Consider the following 20,818-nt stretch of genomic DNA (forward strand, 5'->3'; position numbering starts at 1 on the left):
AACACATTATTCGTATTATATTGTCAAAATTGTGGTAAATACACCTCTAGTTTCTCCGGATTTGGTACTTCATATATTGGATTTCTCAGCATTCCTGAGAGTCCAGAGTTTCAGAGAAATTGAAGTACAAAACTAGAAATATAAAGAATCATGGATAAATTGTTTACATTCAATATGGAGAGATGATACACATATCCCCTCTGACCTGTATTATCATTAGGAGTCACAGAATCTAGTTAGACAGATGCGCTGGGAGGAGAGGTTAACTATGTCTTGATGAGCTTAAAAAGAAAGGAAATGGAGAGAACAGGAATATATTGTGAGTTAAAGTGAGAGCAAAATTAGGGTAAAATTAATTTTTCCTTTCATTCTTAATTAGGAGGTTTGAGATGGGTTGAAGGGAGAGATTTTTGCTAACTGAAAATTTATTTAAAAAAAAAAAAAAGGTTAAAAAACACCACAATTCTACCAAACTGCTAAGTTTTTAAATACAGTCTTAGAAGACTGCTGTCTGAGAACAAGCCTACCTAATTATAAAGAGGTTTATCCCTACTAACTCAAGTTATGAATTCTTTGGTCAAAGTCAAACAAAAACCACAAAAAAGCCCTCAGTCCTAGGAAGATTCTTTGTTTCAGCAGTAATAGCAAGAGAAGAATGATGGCAAAAGAATGGAGGGTACTAAGTACAATTCAGTTTTTAGACAGCTGTAAACATTAATTTTACTAATACTGGTTCTATTCAGTAATAAAATGCCTAATTATTTAATATCTAAATGCCTAAGAATCTACCTCAGTGTCCAGATACCCAAATAATTAAGTGCCCACCTCACTAAGTACCCTATTAACTTAAGACATGAGTTTAGTCTTACAGTTGTTTTGTTTCTTCATTTTGAAAGAGGACACAATGTAATGTCTTGACTAGTGTGAGGCAGTCATCAGACTCACTGGATTCACTCTCTCTTCCAAAGTCATCAGTCTAAGAGCAATACAATAGTTAAGATGACAAGTTTTGGCCGGGGATGCAATGAATGAATTGAATCAATTCAGCCATCTTCATGGATGCTGGAATAAATTTTTCTTATTCATCCATTTCACCAAGACATCCCCCTAACTCAAAACCCAGTTAGTTACCCTTAACCTAGTTTAGCCCAGGTTTACAAGGGTGTCTGATGTGATTGCTATAGCTTTCTGGAACCATAGTAAAGAGTTAAAATGTCAGAAAGACATCTCCCCCCCCCCCCCAAAAAAAAAGAGTAGCCCTGTAAAGAGGTCTAAGACCTAAGATCAGAGGTACTAGTCTCCTCTTTGAATACTCATACACTCCAAAACCTAATTAAGTGATTACCTAAGTACCAGATGCACTGTCCCTAATTTCACTATTAAGTAAGTAATTCTATCTATTTACCCACATAAATACCTAATTATTTAAAATATTTGATATTAAATTCTTAGTATCTAAGGTCGTAAGTATCCATTCCCCCAATACCTAGATCCTAATTACTGGTCTGGTATATCTAATTATTATCTAATAAATATTAAATTGGGCAGGTAAATGGTGAAGGTTCCAAATCTGCTCTCAGACACTAGCTGTGTGATCCTGGGCAAGTCACTTAACCCTGTCTGTTTATATTACTTATCTGTAAAATGAAATGGCAGATCACTACAATATTTTTGTTAAGCAAACTTCAAATGGGGTTATGAACAACAACTATTAATGGTAATAAGGCATGATTACCTCATAAATACCTAAGTCCCTAGTTTTCTATATACCTTTGTAATTAATTACCCAAGAACTGAATTACCCCACATAAGATCAGCTCTTTCTTCCATGACCAACACATACTGACATCAATCTAAGTGGAACCAAAAGACAAGGAAGTTGAGACTAAATTAAAAGATGAATCCCAGATTTACTTTGTAGATACAAATAAGAGAACTGTCCCAAAGGTAACCAACCATGAGACACTCAATCATCTTCTGTTCCTCTTGAGCACGGGCAAAAAAAATAACTGCAATGAATGTTCCAACATCTGTTTCAAAAGATAATGAAGCTATGAAGGCCACAAAAATTATTAAGTCAGAATACACAACTTAATAGTAAATGACTGATGCAAAAATGGACATGGGAGTATAGTTAGCAAAAAAAAAAAAAAAAAAGTTGTAAAATATGGTTCTAGATCAGAAAACAAGATATCAAAAGTTTTATATTATTTCAAAAGCCTCAAATTTTCATATGATGTACATATTGTATAAGAAACAGTAAGAAATCACCAAATATCACCCAAAACGGACATCCAAAATGACCAGAAATAAAATTATCCGTGTCAGAATCACTTTTAATGTCTTCATTGTCACCACCCCCACCCCCACCCCCACCACCAGAGTATATGTTTCCTAATTTCAGGTTTACAAAGTGCTCTACACAATCATTTCATTTGGTTTTCAAAATATCCCTGTAAAATAAGTATTATTACAAATTTTTTTTTTATACATTTGAGGAAACACACGTGGTCTAAGGAATGATTCAAATCCAGGTCTTCTTGACTCCTAAAAGTCCATCACTCTACTGTATCACCTATATCATTTATACTACCAAATTGTGTATACACAGACTGCCACCTTATTAGACAAAAGATTAAAATAAAACAATAAATTGAAAGGATAAAGTTGAGATAATATAGCGTGAAATTAGGTAATACTACCGAACAGAGGGAAATGGGTAAAGAAAAAGACATTGATTAGATTACCAGGTATACATAAAAAGATTTGTTGCCAAACTATCACTATTTCTCACAGCATTTTAAACTGATAAAAAGGAAGTGCCAAAAGAAGGCAGCCAAAAGAATTCAAAAAATGTGTAAGCACATGATCTCCTTACCAAGAGGGGAACTCAGCAATCAAAAAGAAATAACTAATGGAAACTCATTTGCAAAACTATACATACATTTCACAATATTTAAGTTGTCAAGAGAATATGAATAGCCAACTTTCAAAGGAAGAAATGCATACAATACACAATAACATGAAATAATACTCCAAGTCATTAAAAAAAGAAATGCAAAAGTATAAAATTGAGTTTTCATCACATAGGCAAAGATAACAAAAGACAAAAACAGTAAATATTGGAAAGGCTATGGAAGTTACCCTATTTTGTTACTGAATATCGGAATTGGGCAAACTGTTGTGGAAAACCATTTGGAATAATCAATAATAAAATTACTACACTATGCTTACCCTTTGAAACAAGTGATTCCACTATTAAGCAAAGTTAGACAAGTAGAGATGTCCCATTTATTTAAAAAACGTATAGAAGCATTTTGTGTGTATGTGTGGTAGCAAAGAAACAGAAACCAAGTGGCTATGGAATGATTAAGGAATCAGTGAAGAAATTATGATATATGAATGCAATGGGAATATTATTATTCCTTGAGAAATACCTTAAGAAATCACAAATATGAAGAATTTAAAGAAACCTGTAAAGACTTGTATGAACTGACCTAGGATAAACTGGAGAATCAAGAAAAATTTTTTTTTGGTCATTGAGGTTTTTATGCCAGTCAAAAGACTAGGATTTGACTTTATTTTTCTAAAACTTTTATAGTCATTTAATTTTTCCAATTTTTTCCAAATATTTTTCCAAAAACATTTTCCAGATGTTTTCAACATTATCTTTGCGAAACCATGTGCTACAAATTTTTTCCCTCTCCTTCCCCTTGCCCTCCCTCCCCTGACAGCAAGAAATCTGATATAGGTTGAATAAGTACAATTCTTCTAAACATTACTTTCACATTCATCATGCTATGCAAAAAAAAAAAAAAAAAAAAGGAAAAAAAGGAAAAAAAACAAGGAAATTAATAACAACACCACCACCGCTTAAAAAGAAAAAACCCTCTTTATTTCAATTACTATTCAGTCTCTATAGTTCTCGCGATCTGGATGTAGATGACACTTTATTGGAATTGTCTTGAATCACCTCATTGTTAAAAAGAACTAAGTCCACTACAGTTGATCATCACATAATCTTCCGAGAAAACAATTTATACAATGACTGACTGCCATAATGTAAAGGAAAAAACTGGAAGATGTCACAACTCTGACAAAGACCAATTCTGGATTCAGAAGACAGTGAAATACTTCTACTCTCCTATTAAAGGAGAAGAGGTGGACTCTAGATAGGTGTAAAATATAATTTGTGTTATATAAGGCGGCCAACATTTATTTCACTATAACTTTGTTATGAGAGGTGGTTCTATTGGGGGACGAAGGAAGGATAGTACCGAGAAATGACAGTAATTAACGTATCAACGAACCATTAGAAAAACCACTACAGAAGGGAAAACAAAATTCCAAAAGCCTGACATGAGTCCAAATTAAGCCAGATCATCTCAAAATTTTTAAGGATAAAATGCCAACATTTCTATACTATTTTCATCATTAATAACAGCAGAAGTTATACTTGTGTACCCTAATATCTCAGTATCCAGTATACCAGATGAGGAAGTGGAAATGGCACAAAAAAACAGGCAGGAAGAAAAACTGAACTATACAACTACACACAGAAGAAATTCATGTTGGAAGTAAAAATTCTGAAAAGTACTGTGTATATTTTCCAGATATCTGAAGAAGGGAAGATAGATATAGATGATTTGGGGGGAAATCAGATATAGCAATATAACTGAATAAGGAATATAGTTCAATAATTATGTCTACCTTCTTATCCCTCTAAAATATTAATGAGAATGATCAATACATACACACAAACAGGATTATCTGTTATGAAAATGTCAAAAGAAAATGCACACTCCATTGTGCCTAACATTCACTAGCAATTTTTTAAAAAACAGTATTTGATTCAATGGAATAAAATGCATACTTTAAAGGTTTTCCTCCAAAGTGTCTCCCGTATTACAAGATTCCCTGAAAGATGCAACAAATAAATATATTTAACAATCCTCTGATTATCAAAAGAGGCATAAAACAGGGAGACATATGCTCACCAAAGGTGTTTGCCACTGTCATGGAGGATGTCCAGCACAGAGTCCAAATGGAAAGGAATTCCCTATGGATGGTGAAGTTCTCCAGATGCTCCTGTTTGCAGGTGACATTATGCTGATTACATCAAGCCCGGGAACAGTGCTGAGCCTCCTAAATGAGATTCACAATCACTCAAGAGTTTAGCCTAACTATCCACACAGGAAAAAGCAAGTGGATGGAGGATTTTTATTGTTCAAATTATTAAATATAGAATAGAAAGACCACAAAACTGGCCCATCAGTACCTATGTCTTAGAAAGGCATCACACAAAGATAAGGAGCTAGACCCCAAACTGAAGAGGTGCAAACTAATAATTTAGACTGCCTATGGAAAACTGAATAATAGTTTTAATAAACGTAAATTTCTGCCTGAAACAAAACTCAACACCAATATTTTAGCAATTATGCTATGTAACTCTGATTCTTGGAATGCCCATAGCTTTTGAACAATCAATTTCAGCTTATGCCAAGAGCAATGGAGAAATACATTATGAGAATGGGTAGAATGCATCATGCTTCCAATAAGTAATAATACATAAGAAACCTGGCTAAAAGTACATGGAGATATGACTAAAAAAGGAGATAGATTGGTTATGTAGCAAAAAGAAGGATAACAATGCCATCTGCATTGCTGCACTAGTTTTCTATATAATGTTTAGAAATCAAGAACAAAGCACCAAGTATTTTAGATAGATGTCCTCTGGAAGATTTACAGGATATGGGTAAGAGTTATGTGCAGCATGAATGGATTGTAATCTGTACCACTGGATGAAGTATAAAACTGAAGTACATAATTTAAGAAGCCAGAGGAAAATATAAATTTAGAAGCATTTCTAGCAAAAATGGCTAAATAAAGCTTAAGTTTATCAAAGACTTTTCACATATTAAAAGCATTCCCTCCCTTGAAATATCTATTCCTATTTTGAGGCTTCTTTGAAAATCCTAAAACTACTTATTCTCTGTCTTTAGGATTAATCCTAAATCTCTTAAGAACCTGCCATTAAAGTTGTGAGCTGGACAAGTGGACAATAGACAAGATCTTAGATTCATGTGAATAGTTCAATATCTCAATATGTCTATAAACTCAACCCATAAAACTGTTCTTCCCCTTACTTTCTCTATTTCGGTACACAGTGCAATTTTCAGGTTTGAAACTGCATACTTTTTGCTTTTCCTCATTACAATTTCAATTACTTGCCAAATCTTATCAATTAATTATATCTTCGTATATTTTTTCCCTCTCAAATCATGCTGCCACAAACACCATGGCTTAGGTACTTTCAAGTCAATCTTTTCTCTATATTATTATAATGACCTTCTAATTGGTCTCAATATTTCCCATTTCTCTTCTTCCAATATTCTGTCAGAAAGTTGCCAAAATAATTTCCCCAAAATACAAGTTTGAACACATTACTTCCTACTCAAAAACCTTTAGTGATTTTCTCTCGCCTCTGGGGCGAGACATTCCCTTTGTCTCGAATGGTAAGCCTTCTATAATACAGTTTCAGTCCTACAGTAAGTCTTATCTAAGATTCAGTGTGAAGCAGAAGAGAGGATATAGCTAAGAAAACTTGGATTGAAATCACTCTTCTGGCTCAAGCTAGCTGAGTCACTTCTCAACTTAAAATCAGTGTCCCAGGCAATTCCTTTTAGACTATATAACTCATACTCAATTAGGAATTACTTATACACAGGTCCCTCCTCTGAAATCACAGTTTAGATACAAAGACAAAATCACAAGGATACAATTAAATGGGATAAATAAAAAGCAATCTGAGGAGAAAAGTCACTTCCAAAAATAAAGAAGGTAGGGTGTTGAGCAAGAAAGCCTTTGTACAGGAGATAGGTAAAGAACCTAAGAATTTTAAGAAATAAAGATGAAATGGGATATATTTTAAGTTTAAGGTCCTGGAAGGTATAGAGAAAGGAACTTTAGAAAACTTGAGTTAATCCCCAAGCTGGGAAAATGCCCTTATCTTGTCATTTCCATCCATAGGAATTCTCTTCCTTGCAGACTCAATTCAAACATCACCTCCTTAATCCCCTAAGTCTAAAAGTCATCTTCCTCCTCAAATTGTTCTATGGTACTTGTCAGGATCTCTCTTTTGCCATCACATTTTATTTACATCGTATTTATTTGTAAAATTTCCTATTTCCCCCATAAGTATATAAGATTCATGTGAACAGGGACTTTAAAAGCATGGTATAAAGGAAAGAATGTTGCTTTGGGAATCTAAATTTGAATCGAATTCCTGCTACTATATAATTGTAAGGAAATTAATTCAGTTGACTAGGACTAGTTTGCTCATCTATAAAACGAATACGTAGGAATATGGAGTATGTAGCTTCTAATACTTCAAGATCTAAATTCTATGTTATGAGGTAGAGAAAAATAAAGTACTATAAGGTTTAAGGAAGAAAGTCTTCATCATTACAAAAGGAGGATCAAGGGTGGCAGTGGGACCTGAGCACAAATCGGGTCTCAGACTCGACAGGTCTTAGCTGTGTGACCCTGGGCAAGTCACTTAACCCCCAATTGCCTCAGCAAAAACAGAACAAAACAAAAAGAGTATCAAAGAAAGTTTCATGAAGGAGATAGTGCTTGAGTTGGTCTTTAAAGCACTGGACTAAATAATCAGGAAGCAGCCAGGCTTAGTTGATTGAAAGATTGAGAAAGACGGTTTAAGGAGAAAGCTTGTTTATTACCAGAGAACACAGACAGTGGAGATAAATAGCTTGGGAGTAGGATGGAGTGGAGAAGGATTGAGGGGCATGGGAACAAAGGTTCAGTTAGTGGGGGATGGAGAACAGCTAACAGTGATTCAGAATCATAGTATGGGAGGTGACTATGAGGATACAAATAGGTTAATAATTGAAGAATTCAGATAAGTCATCACTGACTCTAGAAATCTGAAGTTTACTTGTCCTAGCTCTGTGTGGCTGGAAAAGGAGTGGTGGAATAATGGTAATGATGAAAGAAAGCCAGATCCTGAAAAGTGGCAGGTAGCCAGAGAAGATGAGTTCCTGGAGTTTGACAAAAGGGCTTGGACAAGGCAGCAGAAGTTTCAAGAGAATAAAGAGGACATTCCACATATATCTTCTGAACAAATTCAGAGGACACACAGGCAAAGAACAAAGACACAGGAGAAGTACAGGGTGTATTTAGAACAGGGGTGGGCAACATCCAGTCTGACATGTATAAGGCCCTCAAAACATTTGCTAAGGCAACTGCAGGAGATGATGAGTTGAAAGCTAGGTACAACAACCTCCCACTGCTTGAATTCTATAAATTGATAATTTTATATGGCCCGTGAATGATGTTACAAATATCCAAATTGTCCTTAGCAGAAAAAAAAGGCTACTGGATATGTGAAGTGAATTAAGAGAAAGGAATTGAGGATGACAAAAGTTATAATGGAAAGTGAGTGTATCCTTGAGGAAGTGTGAGTTAGGGTGAAGGGGAGGAAGAAATATTGGATTTTTACTTTGGCTATAGTAAGATTAAGATGCTAATGGGACTATAATTCAGAATATAGAATGCTTATGATGAAGAATTAGACTTCTGGAGAGATCAGGATTCAGGATTTAGACCTAGGAGCTATCTGCATAGAGATAATAATTGAACCTGGAGAGGGGATGAAAAAATTTAAAAAGAAAAAAAAGAAGGGAGGCTGAGGATAGTATTATCCACAATTCATGGGCATGACAATGATTATGAATGAGTATAGATCTGACAAGTAAAAGAACTAGAAGGGATGTTTGTGTGTGTGTGTGAGAGAGAGAAACAGCAGGCAGGCAGAAAGTAACCAGAAGGTAGTCAATAAGGGGAAGAAGAGAATAATAAAAATAATAATAGCAGGTAAAATTTATACAGTGCTTACTATATGTCAGACACTGCACTAAGTATTTTATAATTATTATTTCATTTGCTCTTCCTAACAATCCTAGAAGTGGGTGTTATTATTACCCCCATTATACACTTATGGAAACAGATAGGTGTTAAGAAAAAGACTAAGAAGAGGCCAATAAAATTGACAATAAAGAGATCACTGTTTTAGAGATCACATTTTGGAGAGCTGTTTCAGCTCTCTTCTACTTATGAGAAAGGAATAACCAATGGTACTGATTATAGATGGCCTTTTTTTTAGGGAATTTGACGCAGAGAAAACAAGGTATCCCCCCTACAAGGTATACTTAGAAAATATAGTGGGGTCTAGGAAGATTTTTTTTTTTTTAAGTATAAAAAAGATTTGAATATACACAAAGGCAGCGAGAAGGCAGGAGGAAGAGAAGGGAATAAGAATTTTATATGCCAGGCATTGTGCTGGGTGCCTTTTTAAAAAAACAAATATCTCATTTGCATTATACAACAATCCCGTGAAGTAGGTGCTATTCCTTTGTTAGAGTTGAGGATACTGAGGCAACCAGAGGTTAAGACACTTGTTCAAGCTCATTATAGGGTTCGCTGTATCTGATACCAATAAGAATTTAGGGATTAACTGATTCCAGGCCCAGGGCTCTAACCACTGGGTGAAAAAACCGACAGGACTTGTATAACAAAAAAGGCAGTTTCAAAGAAATCTGAAAGAACTAGCATAAATGATATAGGTTAAAGTGAGAAGAACCAGAAGAAATTGCTGTCAAATCACGCCTCCCCCAAAGACACATACTGCCCACCTCCTGACAGATGGATTCTAGATGTAGAAAAAAAATCAAACACTAAACATGGTCAATGTAGGAATGTATACTGCTTAATCTGTTATACAAAGCTTTTAATTTTTCCTTTTTTCAATGGGGAGGAGGGGGCTTGGGAGAGAGAGAAAATAAGGCAATCAAACACCATCCTCTTCCTTAGCTAATATCACATATTACAAAAACTTTTTGTTATACCAATATATGAAATTTAGTACATAAGCACATACAAAGTTTAGCATAAATTTAGCACATACAATATAAAAAAACCCCAATGTACATGAGATTCAGAAAACCAATTAGAACATAAAAGGAATTTATTCATGAATCTGGGTTTTCTTCAAAATCCTACTAGCTATCTATGGATTAGATCTAACAACTAAAGAATCATCTTTCTTCTCTCAGTATGGACATTTATTCTGAATTGCAGTGGAATTGGAACATAAATGTAGTTTCAATCAATTTGAAGCTATAATAGCTTTTAAAATATTATGTTCAACTGAGTATGACAGTCAGGTTTTGAATTTAAGTTATAAACGGCATCAGTTCAAGGTGGAATCAGTTTTTTTACCTTCAAAAATATCCCAATTTACATTTTGGCTAAAGATGATTTCATACAGATGAAAGTAAGAGAATATTTTTGTTTATATTATAATCATAGGAATTTTCAAGTCTCAATCATTCCCTTTCTGATCCTGAGGCAAGTCTATGCTAGATGCTGGTTCAATGGGGAGGGGTTGGGAGCATTCAAAATAAAAGCATCTTGAGAGGCAAATGGACACAAATATACCCATTTATGTAGTAACCTAAAATTGCTTGAAGTGCCACAGGCTTCTGTCCAGCAATTGGTGTGTGTGTGTGTGTGTGTGTGTGACAAATATGTAAATATTATATAATTATCTCATATGACATGAGAAAAAGAGAGATCTGTTTTACTTTCCAAAACAACTTCTCCAAGAAAACATAATGATTACTCAATAATCATTCTTCAATTCATATCCACTTTTTAAGAGGTAAAAGAGATATAAGAGAAAGCAATATAATGGCAGTGAAGGGGAAAATCACTCAGCATAAAAAGAAAACTCAGCTGGTTATCCTGTTTCTAATATCTATTAGCAGTTACATTATTTATTAAGATAAGATAAAAATGAACAAATAACCAAGACATAAAGGGAGGTATATCATAAACAAATCAGAAGAACATGGAACACATTACCTACTGGATTTGTGGATAAGAATTTATAAATAAATACAAAGTAAAATAAATTTGATTATGTTAAATTAGAAAGGTCAGTACAAATAAGTAGCCTAAGATTGGAAGAAAAGCAGAAAACTGGGGGGAGGGGGAAATTTTATGTACAATTTCTTGGATAAAAGCTTCATATCTCAAGATTATGTAGAACTGAGAAATTTATAGTAAGAGAAGCCATTCCTAACTGATAAATGGTAAAAAGATATGAACAAGTAGTTTTCAGACAAATGACAATATGGCTATCTATAGTCATATGAAAAAAATGCTCTAAATCATTATTGATCAGAGAAATGCAAACTAAAACAACCCATCATCATCAAACTGCCTAAAATGATAAAGAAAAATGTTGGAGGTTATGTGGAAAAACTGGGACACTAATATACTCTTGGTGGAAACTGAACTAATGCAACCATTTTGGAGAGCAATCTGGAATTATGCCCAAAGAGTTATAAAACTGTATGCCTTTGACTCAGCAATACCACTATGACGTTTGTTTCCCAAGGTGACAAGGGTAAAAAAGAAGAAAAAACCTCTATTTTCTAAAAGATTTATAGCAGTTTTCTTTATAGGGAACTGGATATTGAGGGATGCTCATCAACTGGGAAATGGCTAATCTAAGTTGTGATATATGACTGTGAAAGAATATGACTATACTTTAAGAAATGGAGAACAGGTTCATTTTTGAAAAAGCATGGAAAGAGTTACATGAAATAATAAAGAGTGAAATAAGCAGATACAGGTTTATGGATTTAACAAAACTGAAAACTTAAAACTCAAAAACCTGATGCTACAGATCTGCAGGCATTAAGAAAGGTTGTTATTAAGTGTGTTCTAAGTTGGCAAATACTGAATAATAGCCATTAATAACCAAGGAAGTTCAAAAGACAGAGTGGAAACAAAGTTAAGAACTTTGATAAAGGCTCATCATTTTAAAATTTTAATAATGTTAATCTGAGAATTAAATTTCAAGCAGACTAATTCAACATATACCTAAGTGCAGAAGGATTTGCAACAGGGATTCTCTGCTAAATACTAGGTAATTAACACGCAGAAAATGAATCACTTTTTTAAACTTTTTGCACAAACAAAACCAATGCAATCAAGATTAAAAGGAAAGCAGAAAGTTAGGAACTAAATTTTATAGCAAATATCTTGAGTTAAAGGCCTCACTTTTCAATTCGAGAACCAAGTCAAATTTATAAGTCATTTCCAAACTGATAAAAATGGTCAAAAAGGATATACACAAGCAGTTTTCAGATTTAAAAAAAAAAAAGCTCTACATCACAACTGAAAAGACTTACATAAACTAATGCTGAATGAAGTGAGCAGAACCAGGAGAATATTGTATGCCATAATACTGTGCAGTAATTAACTTATGTCTGATTTAGCTCTCCTCAGCAATATGATGACCCAAAACAATTCCAAAAGACTCATGGGGGGAAATACTATCCACATCCAGAGAAAGAAGTGATAAGAGTTTGAATACAAATCAAAGCATATTATTTTCACCTTGTTTTAAAAAAATTTTTTTTTTTGTTTTGTCCTTTCTTCATGACATGACTAATATGGAAATTTGTTTTGCATGACTGCACAATTTATCCAGTGTATCTTATTTTGTACACAGTTGTTTGCATGTTGTTTTTCTCCATTAGACTGTCAACTCTCCAGAGACCAAGTATTTTCTTTTTGCATTTCTTTGCATCTCCAGGGCTTAGTACAATGTTTGGTACATAGTAGGACATAATAAATGCTAGCTGAATGACTGACAACTTATTAGGTACGAGATAAGAAAAGAACTTGAAGGTTATAAACATATTAAACCTAGTAGATATATAGTATTATTGAATTTAACACGAAAAACTGATGATAGCTAGCACATAAAATGCTACATTTAAACTTTGAGGTTGTTTTAAAGAACTTTTCAAATATCATATCAATTTACCTTCAAAACAACTCTGGGAGTAGATGTTATTGTTTTCCCATTTTACTGAGGAAGGAACTAAGACAGAAAGAGGTTAAATGACTTGCCCAGGATAACAAGTTAAAGAGTGTAAAGTTATCTTTGAAATCAAACCATGTTCCCCATTCCGGGTCTATCTAACTGTACTATCTACTGTATCTACCATCTAAGCATCAATGGTAGGTATTATATGGGAAAAAATGTGAACAGTCAGAAGGATTACGTGTTAAGATAAAGTTAGACATGCTAATCTACTGGAAATGAAGATAGATATATAAGCAGGGATAGATTCAGACATATAGATTTGAAAATCACCCACAAAGGCATTCTGATAATTCCTAAGGGGATAAATTATACTAGAGAAGAAATCCAGATCAGGACAAAAAAACTGAAGGCTTCACAAGCATAGGTAGAATTTACAACTATGATTACTACTTGGAGGGATTCAAATTTGCAAAATAAATACCTAGATAAGGAAATGTAAATGGACTTTGCAATTATGGACCATAGGAAAAAAGAAAGGAATGATATTGTATTCAACTATCACCAAACTTAAGATGGAAATGACAGAAATCATGTTATAAAACATAATGCCATGACTCAGTTGTGTAATGTGTAATCCCACAGAAAAATTTTTGATTAATTGACCAGAGATGGAGTACACCTAACAGGAACTGATAAAAACATTATTTGCATGGAACTTTGAAAATTTGAGGAATTCTTCAGGATGAATTGAATGATTATAAAGTAAACGCAGATAGCTCTGCATCCCCTCAAAACAATGGCAAACAAAAAAGAAAATAAAAAGAGGGGGAAGACAATAAACCCTCATGAGAAAAAGTTGAGGCAAAGCTAATTTTGTGCTCAAGAAATGAGTAACCAAAAATGAATACTAGGCACTAGTAAAAAACTTCAGAAGAACAAAACTGCAACAAAAATTACACCTGTAGAAAACAGTTAACCATGATAAAAAATAAAGGAAAAGCTTTTAGTAGTGCATGATTCAAATAACTGGCTAATGAGGTCCTTTCCAATTCTCAAAATCAGATTATGTGATCTCCAAATTAGAAATAAGACTTTAAGATGAATGCAAGAAACAACAAAATCTCTGTGAAGCAAAAGATGCTATGAGGACAAAGGCTCAGGAAGAATTAAACAATAAAGAGATAAAAGAATAAACCTAGAAAAAACCTAATGGTAAAACTAGAAAATAATCTAAGTTTCTAACAAAGCAAAATCAGTATAGTTAGAAGACAACAGTTTGTCAACACAGATAAAGAATTACCTATTTCCCTCAAAATATAGTACAAAGACAGAAAAGAATCTGAAAACTATATTCCAGCAAGTCAAAGAGAAAATTATCCAAAAGATTTAGAAACAGGAAAGTAAAGGTAAATTAATAAGATTCAGAAGATACTGATTAGAACTCAAAATTTAATTCAATGAGAGATAAAGTTGAAAAAACTAGCTCTTCAACAAGAAAATCTTGTAAAAAGCCAGGAGAACACAACTGTTTCTAAGCCCATCCTTGTTCTTAATCATCCTAATTCTGTTGTTAGGAACACTAACATCCTTCCAATCACCTTGTTTAAGTAATAACATCACAGTTACCTTCAACAGTTCCCTCACCTTTACTCCCAACAATCAATCAGCTTTTGGTCTTGTCTTTCTGTTTCCACAACTTTTGCATCCGTTTTCTCTCAACTCACAAAGCCACTAATTTTACATTAGCACCTCTTGCCTAGACTATTGTAATAGCTCTTACATTAGTCCTTCTAATTACAGTTTCTTCTTTCTCCAGTGCATTCTTAATATAAATGCCAGACTAATGTTCTTAAAGCTCAGTTCTGACCATCTTTTCCCCTGTTCAAGAAGTTTCAGTGGTTAATCCTTCCAAGAATAAATACAAATTTCTCCGACATTTAACAGCTTTCATAATTTCACTCCAATCAGTTTTTGCAGACTAATTTCAAATTACACCCCTATACACTATCTATTTATTTCCTGTATAGGACACATTTTATAGTCTCTTTTTTATAAGTTGTGCCCCATGTCAAGAATGCCATTCCTCCAGACCTCTGCCTTTTACAATTGCTAGTTCTCCAAACTTCCACTCATAAGCTCATTGCTGATCTACCTAGATATTAGCACTTTCCCTCTTCCTCAAAGTAAAAGAAAACGTTTCTCCCAGAAATAACTTCGTATGTATTTTATATCTATCTTAATTGTATATATGTTGCTTCCCTTAGTATAGAATGTAATTCACTTGAATGCAGAGCTATTTTATTTTGTCTAAAAGTGGATAGTATGTATGAAGGAACTTAATAACTGCTTTAATTGTGGAGCAAAGAAAAGGTACAGGCAAATAAGGTTGACTGTGTTATGATAATGGCATAAAATTGAGCTGTTAAAAAACTGTACTGATATGAAAAAAAAAATTAACTGGCTTAAATGTAAGTAAAACCAAGCTTAACAATTACAACTATATGTTAATGGGCCAAATTCACTGATAAAAAGGAATTAAACTACAGAAAATATTAGGAAACAAACCCTAAGAATCTGATGCTTACAAAATATAAGCCTAAAGCAGAGGAACTTAAGATTCAAAGGAGTTGACATAATGGTTGAGATAAAGCAAAATCAGGAAAACTATATTACAATTAAAAGTACTATATTTATAAAAATGAAACAACATCAAAGTTAAATATCCATGGACAAAATATCAGGATAATAAAGTTCTTAAAGGAAAACAATCAGATTTAACATTTGTCAGAACAAATTTAAAAAATAAAGAAATTAAACGCTTGAATAAAATGCTGAAAAAAATTCCCTTGGATTTAATAAGAGAAGCCTTCTGAATGGAAATTTCAGAGAATAGATAAGCTATACATCTATATTCTTAGGTTCTGGTGGGACTTTAAATTTGATCATGTGCTCTAGCACACAAAGTCAAACAACCAAGCCCTCAAATACTCAAAAGAGATTTTGTGATCACATTTACATGGATTATCTCAAATGATGCAATTTATTATTATAGCCTTTTATTTTTCAAAACACATGCATGGATAATTCTTTGACATTAATCCTTGCAAAATCTTGTGTTCCAGTACCCCTCTCCAATCTCCTGGTTCTGCTCATTTCACTTAGCATTACTTCATGTAAGTCTCTCCAGGCCTCTCTGAAATTATCCTGGTTAATGTTTCTTACAGAAAATAATATTCCATAACATTCATATACCACAATTTATTCAGCCATTCTCCAATTGATGGACATCCACCCAGTTTCCAGTCTCTTACTACTACAAAAAAGCTGCCACAAACATTCTTGCACATACAGGTAGGTCCCTTTCCCTCCTTTAAGATCTCTTTGAGATATAAGCCCAGTAAAAACACTGCTGGGTCAAAGGGTATGCACAGTTTGATAACTTTTTGAGCAAGTTCCAAATTGCTCTCCAGAATGGTTGGATTTGTTCACAACTCCACCAACAACGTATCAGTGTCCCATTTTTCCCACATCCCCTCCAACATTCGTCATTATCTTTTTCTGTCATCTTAGCCAATCTGAGAAGTGTGTAGTGATAAAATGATGCAGTTTCTAAATTAAATATGTATGTGCAAATCTTGTCTAAGCCATGTCACCAGTATGCCTTAAGAGTAGCTATCCAATGTTTTTAGGGTTGTCAGCATTTTCTTGTAATGCTGAGAATACCAAAGCATTTCTTCACCAGTTATCCTTTTCTCTTGCCATATGACCAGCCTATTTTTTCCATTATATATTTCTTTTTTTTTGATCTTTTATTCCATTTCTCCTCCTTGTCTGTAATATGCTGCAACCCACTCACACTCAACCTTATATCTTTTCCTTTCCCTCTGTGGCTGATAGTCATTTTCAGTTACTTGGAAAATTACAATTCAGAATCTAGCAGCCATCCAGTGTCAAAAGAATACTGATATTAAAAAATAGAAAAGTTTATAGAGTTATTTTTTTAAAATTGTTAATTTCACAAAGAAGACACCTTATCAAAAATTCTGAGCCAAACACAATCTCAATTCTCAAACTAAGAAGAAATAAAACGAAGACTCACAAGATCAATAACTAACAAACACTGATGCAAAACTTTTCAACAAAAGGCTGGCAAAAAGACTAGAATGATATATTCTAAGTATTCATTAAGATCAAGTTAAATTTATGCTAAACGCACAGCTAGGTGTTGCAGAGTGGATAGAGCACCAGCCCTGAAGTCAGGAGGACCTGAGTTCAAATCTGCCCTCAGACACTTAACACTTCCTAGCTGTATGAGCCTGGGCAAGTCATTTAACCCTAATTGCCTCAGGGGGAGGAAATTTATGCTAGACTTTGCCTTTCTCACACCAAGATTGATATCTTTTTATATATGCAAAAATAATTACATTTAAATATACTTGAAATATAGATATGTAACATTTACATAATGCCAAGTATTTATTTTTCATTCATCCATTCATTCATTCACATCAAGAACATAATGATAGCCCAAACATTTGAAACTTTTAAATTTTAGACCTATGATTTTATTATTATAAGCAACTCCCAGTGTGAACTACCTGGGAACACTGAAAAGTTAAGCCACCCATTTATGTGGGGGAGAAAGGATTTAAATCAAGGATTATTTCCTGACTTCAAAGGTAGATATCTTAACTAAACTATTTCTCAGAAAAAAAAAAATTAGCATGGAAATAACACAAACAGATACAGAGAAGGCATTTGTAAAAACTGTACTCATTTATGTTAAAAGCCCTAAAAAGCATAAAAAAAATATTTTCCCTTAATCTGATAAAAAGCATTTTACCTAAAACCAAAAAGTAAGCATTATTTGTAATGAAAAAACACTGACAGTTTTTCCAATAAAATCAATGATCAGTTAGTGAACAAGCATTTATTATACATTTATGATGTACTAGGCACTGTGCCTGGAAAGAAAGCAAAATGATGGTGCTTTCTCTGATGAAGTGTGAATTCTAAGGAGGGGAGACAACATGCAAATAACTATGTACATAAAAGAGATTTACAGTATAAATGTAAGGCAAACCTTAAGGGGAAAGCATCAGCAATTGGGAGGACTGGGAAATGTCTTCTAGAAAAAGAGGAATTTGAGCTGAGTCCTGAAGCCAAGGCAACCAGGAGGCAAAAATAAGGAGGGAGAGATATGACAGACACTCCGAGAAATGGCATGGAGAATGGTCATGGGAATATCATATGTGAAGAATAACAAGTCAGTCAATATAAGCTAAATCATACTTTGTGGAGGAGTTTATAGTAGGAGAAGATAGTAAGGAGTCAGATTATAAAAGGCTTTAAAAGTCAACAGAAGTTTTTATTAACTTTCCCAGTCAATCAATTCCATGCCTGGAACTCAGTCCAATGTCCAAGTTCCAAGTTCCAATGCACTTGGATTTGGTAAACAGATCTATGTTAACCGAACATGACTTCATCCTTCTACATATTTAATCATATACTATTTAATCATATTTTAGGCTTTGGCATTTTAATTCATCTATTTGGTAGTTATTCCATTCACCCAAATAATCTCAGTTGTTCTGTTTTTGAACCCTTTCACCCTGAGAGGATGGAGTATAACCATAGCTTTTTAAGCCTACTGATCAATCAAGATAGTGTTGATTCAGTTTTCAGTGATCCTCCTCCTTTTAAGATTTAACCAGTTTTTTTAAAATATCGAAATGAGATTTTTGCGTCCAAGGTTCTGTGAATCTTCCTCTGGATAAGTATCATAATAGTAATGTGTTAATTATCTGACAATTTTTAGTAGAGTATAATAAACTGATTTTATTACCTTATTTAAGAGATTACAAACTGGAACATACGAAAAGGATGGGGAATGACAATGATGGAGGAACTAACCACAGGAAGAAGGTGATTCCACTATAGGTAAAGTTGTGAAATGATCCAAAAATACAAGAAAACAGTTTGAAATAATATAAGAAAAGTGACCAAAATTTTCCAAGCCCTCTAATCTGTCTACTCCACTACTGGGTATATATTTCTCAAAAAGCCAAAGACAGAAAACATAGGTCCAATTATTAAACATTAAATCTAGTATTTTTTGTGGTATACAAAAGAACTGGAAATAAAGTAGATATCTACTGATTGGGAGAATAGTTTTTTAAAATAATAGTATATCCTTTTGATATTCTCCTTCTTTCTAGGTTTCCATGACACTATTCTACTGTGGTTCTTCTATCTTTCTGGTGCTTTAACTCAACTTTCCTTTACTAGATCTTCTATCCTATGCTCTCTCTCTTCTATACTTTTTCACTTGGTTATCTCTATTCTCTCTATGCTGACAATTTTCAGATCTATTAAGTCCTAACCTCTCTAATCTTTTCAGACTCCCATTTCCAAAAGCTAATTCCATTCAACAAACTCCAGTGGCCCCCAAATAGCCCCCAGAATCAAATATAAGATCTTGTTTAGCATTCAAAGACTTTCATAATTTGCCCTCTACCCACTCCTTTCTAGTCTCCTTATGCTTATCCCATCCCATTCACTAACACATACACATATTTTCATCTTTCTTTGACAATGGTCTTCTTGCTGCTACCTGAACAAGATAAACTATCTTCTGATTGAGCATTTTCATTGGCTGTTCCTCATTCCTGGAATACCCCTCCCTTATCTCTACCTCTGAGATTCACTGGCTTCCTTTTAAGTCCTAGCTAAAATCCCAGACTAGAGGAAGCCTTCCTTAAATCCTCTGCTGATATCTGTATACAATTGTTTGTGAAATTGTCTTCTCCATTAGATTGTGAACTTCTTGAGAGCAAGGACTCTCTTTTTTAATTTTCTCTGTATCTGCTTGGCATACAGTAGGTGCTCAATTAATGTTATTTACTTAAAACAATATTAAGGAAAATATGGATAAAAGGAAGATGAATTGTGAATAACAGAAAAATTAACAAAGGCTGAGAAGTAATAATGAAACAAATTTCCCTCCAAGCAGAAAGATAGGACAAGCTGGAACACATATTGTATGCATCCTTGCTTATGGCATTATCTGAAGTTTTGCTTGTTTTTCTTTTGTCACAAGAGAAAATACTTTCTGAAGTGGGTGTTGAAACATGCCTGTGACAATAAAGACAAAATGCATAAGTAAAATGTACTTAAAAGAAATTACCATTCCCAAAGCATAGGAACAGTTTTCCAAAGAATACAATCAATAACCACCTGACAAAAATGTTCAAAACTACTAGTAATTGAGAAATGCAAATTAGAAGAGCCATGAGATACTACACCTCAAATTTATCAAACCAAAAATGTTTTAAGGTAGGCATGCTCATTTTCACAAAAGACGTCGGAAAATTGACATGCTAATTTACCATCAATGGAACTGTGAAACTTCATTAGATTATCCCCATTGTCTAATCTGGAGATTCTATGTACTGATGCTAAATTCCAAGGAAGTTCCTAGCAAGAAGATAGATTTGCTTAAAATATTCACAGTGACATTACTTAAAAATTTGGAAACAAAATACATGTATAACTAGAAAAGTGTATGAACATTATTATGTAATCTAATATGACTATGCCATGAAGAATTCAAAGAAGTTTATAGGAAGATTTGTGTCAAGGGATAGTTATAAAAAACGTTAAATGGAATAATATGCATAATTATTATAATAACGTAAACAAAATCAACAGCTGCCAAAAATTTAAAAAATAAAAAATAAAATCTCAAAATCTCAAAATAAATTTCACTGTTCAAATGCAACAATCAACAAATATCATTGTCAAAATTACAAGACATTTCCCTTTTTATTAACAATAGTGAAAACAAATATTTTCAGGGAATATTTCTTTTAAGGCAATTTGCTTGGCTGTTAGGCA

At 33.5% G+C, this 20,818-nt stretch overlaps 1 protein-coding gene across 5 annotated transcripts in view; it reads right to left on the minus strand.

The window, feature by feature from the left end:
- RNF19A (ring finger protein 19A, RBR E3 ubiquitin protein ligase) overlaps nt 1-20,818 on the minus strand; it is a 59,912-nt gene that overhangs the window by 28,984 nt on the left and 10,110 nt on the right. Inside the window, exon 3 of one of the 5 annotated variants that reach the window (XM_051970924.1) lies at nt 4,998-5,145. The exons of the other annotated variants lie outside the window; for them this stretch is intronic. The gene's annotated coding sequence lies outside the window, so the exon portion shown is untranslated. The remainder of the gene's footprint in view (nt 1-4,997; nt 5,146-20,818) is intronic. 5 annotated transcript variants of the gene reach the window in all.

Source organism: Antechinus flavipes, chromosome 1 (genome assembly GCF_016432865.1).
Source record: "Antechinus flavipes isolate AdamAnt ecotype Samford, QLD, Australia chromosome 1, AdamAnt_v2, whole genome shotgun sequence".
Lineage (NCBI taxonomy): Eukaryota > Metazoa > Chordata > Mammalia > Dasyuromorphia > Dasyuridae > Antechinus > Antechinus flavipes.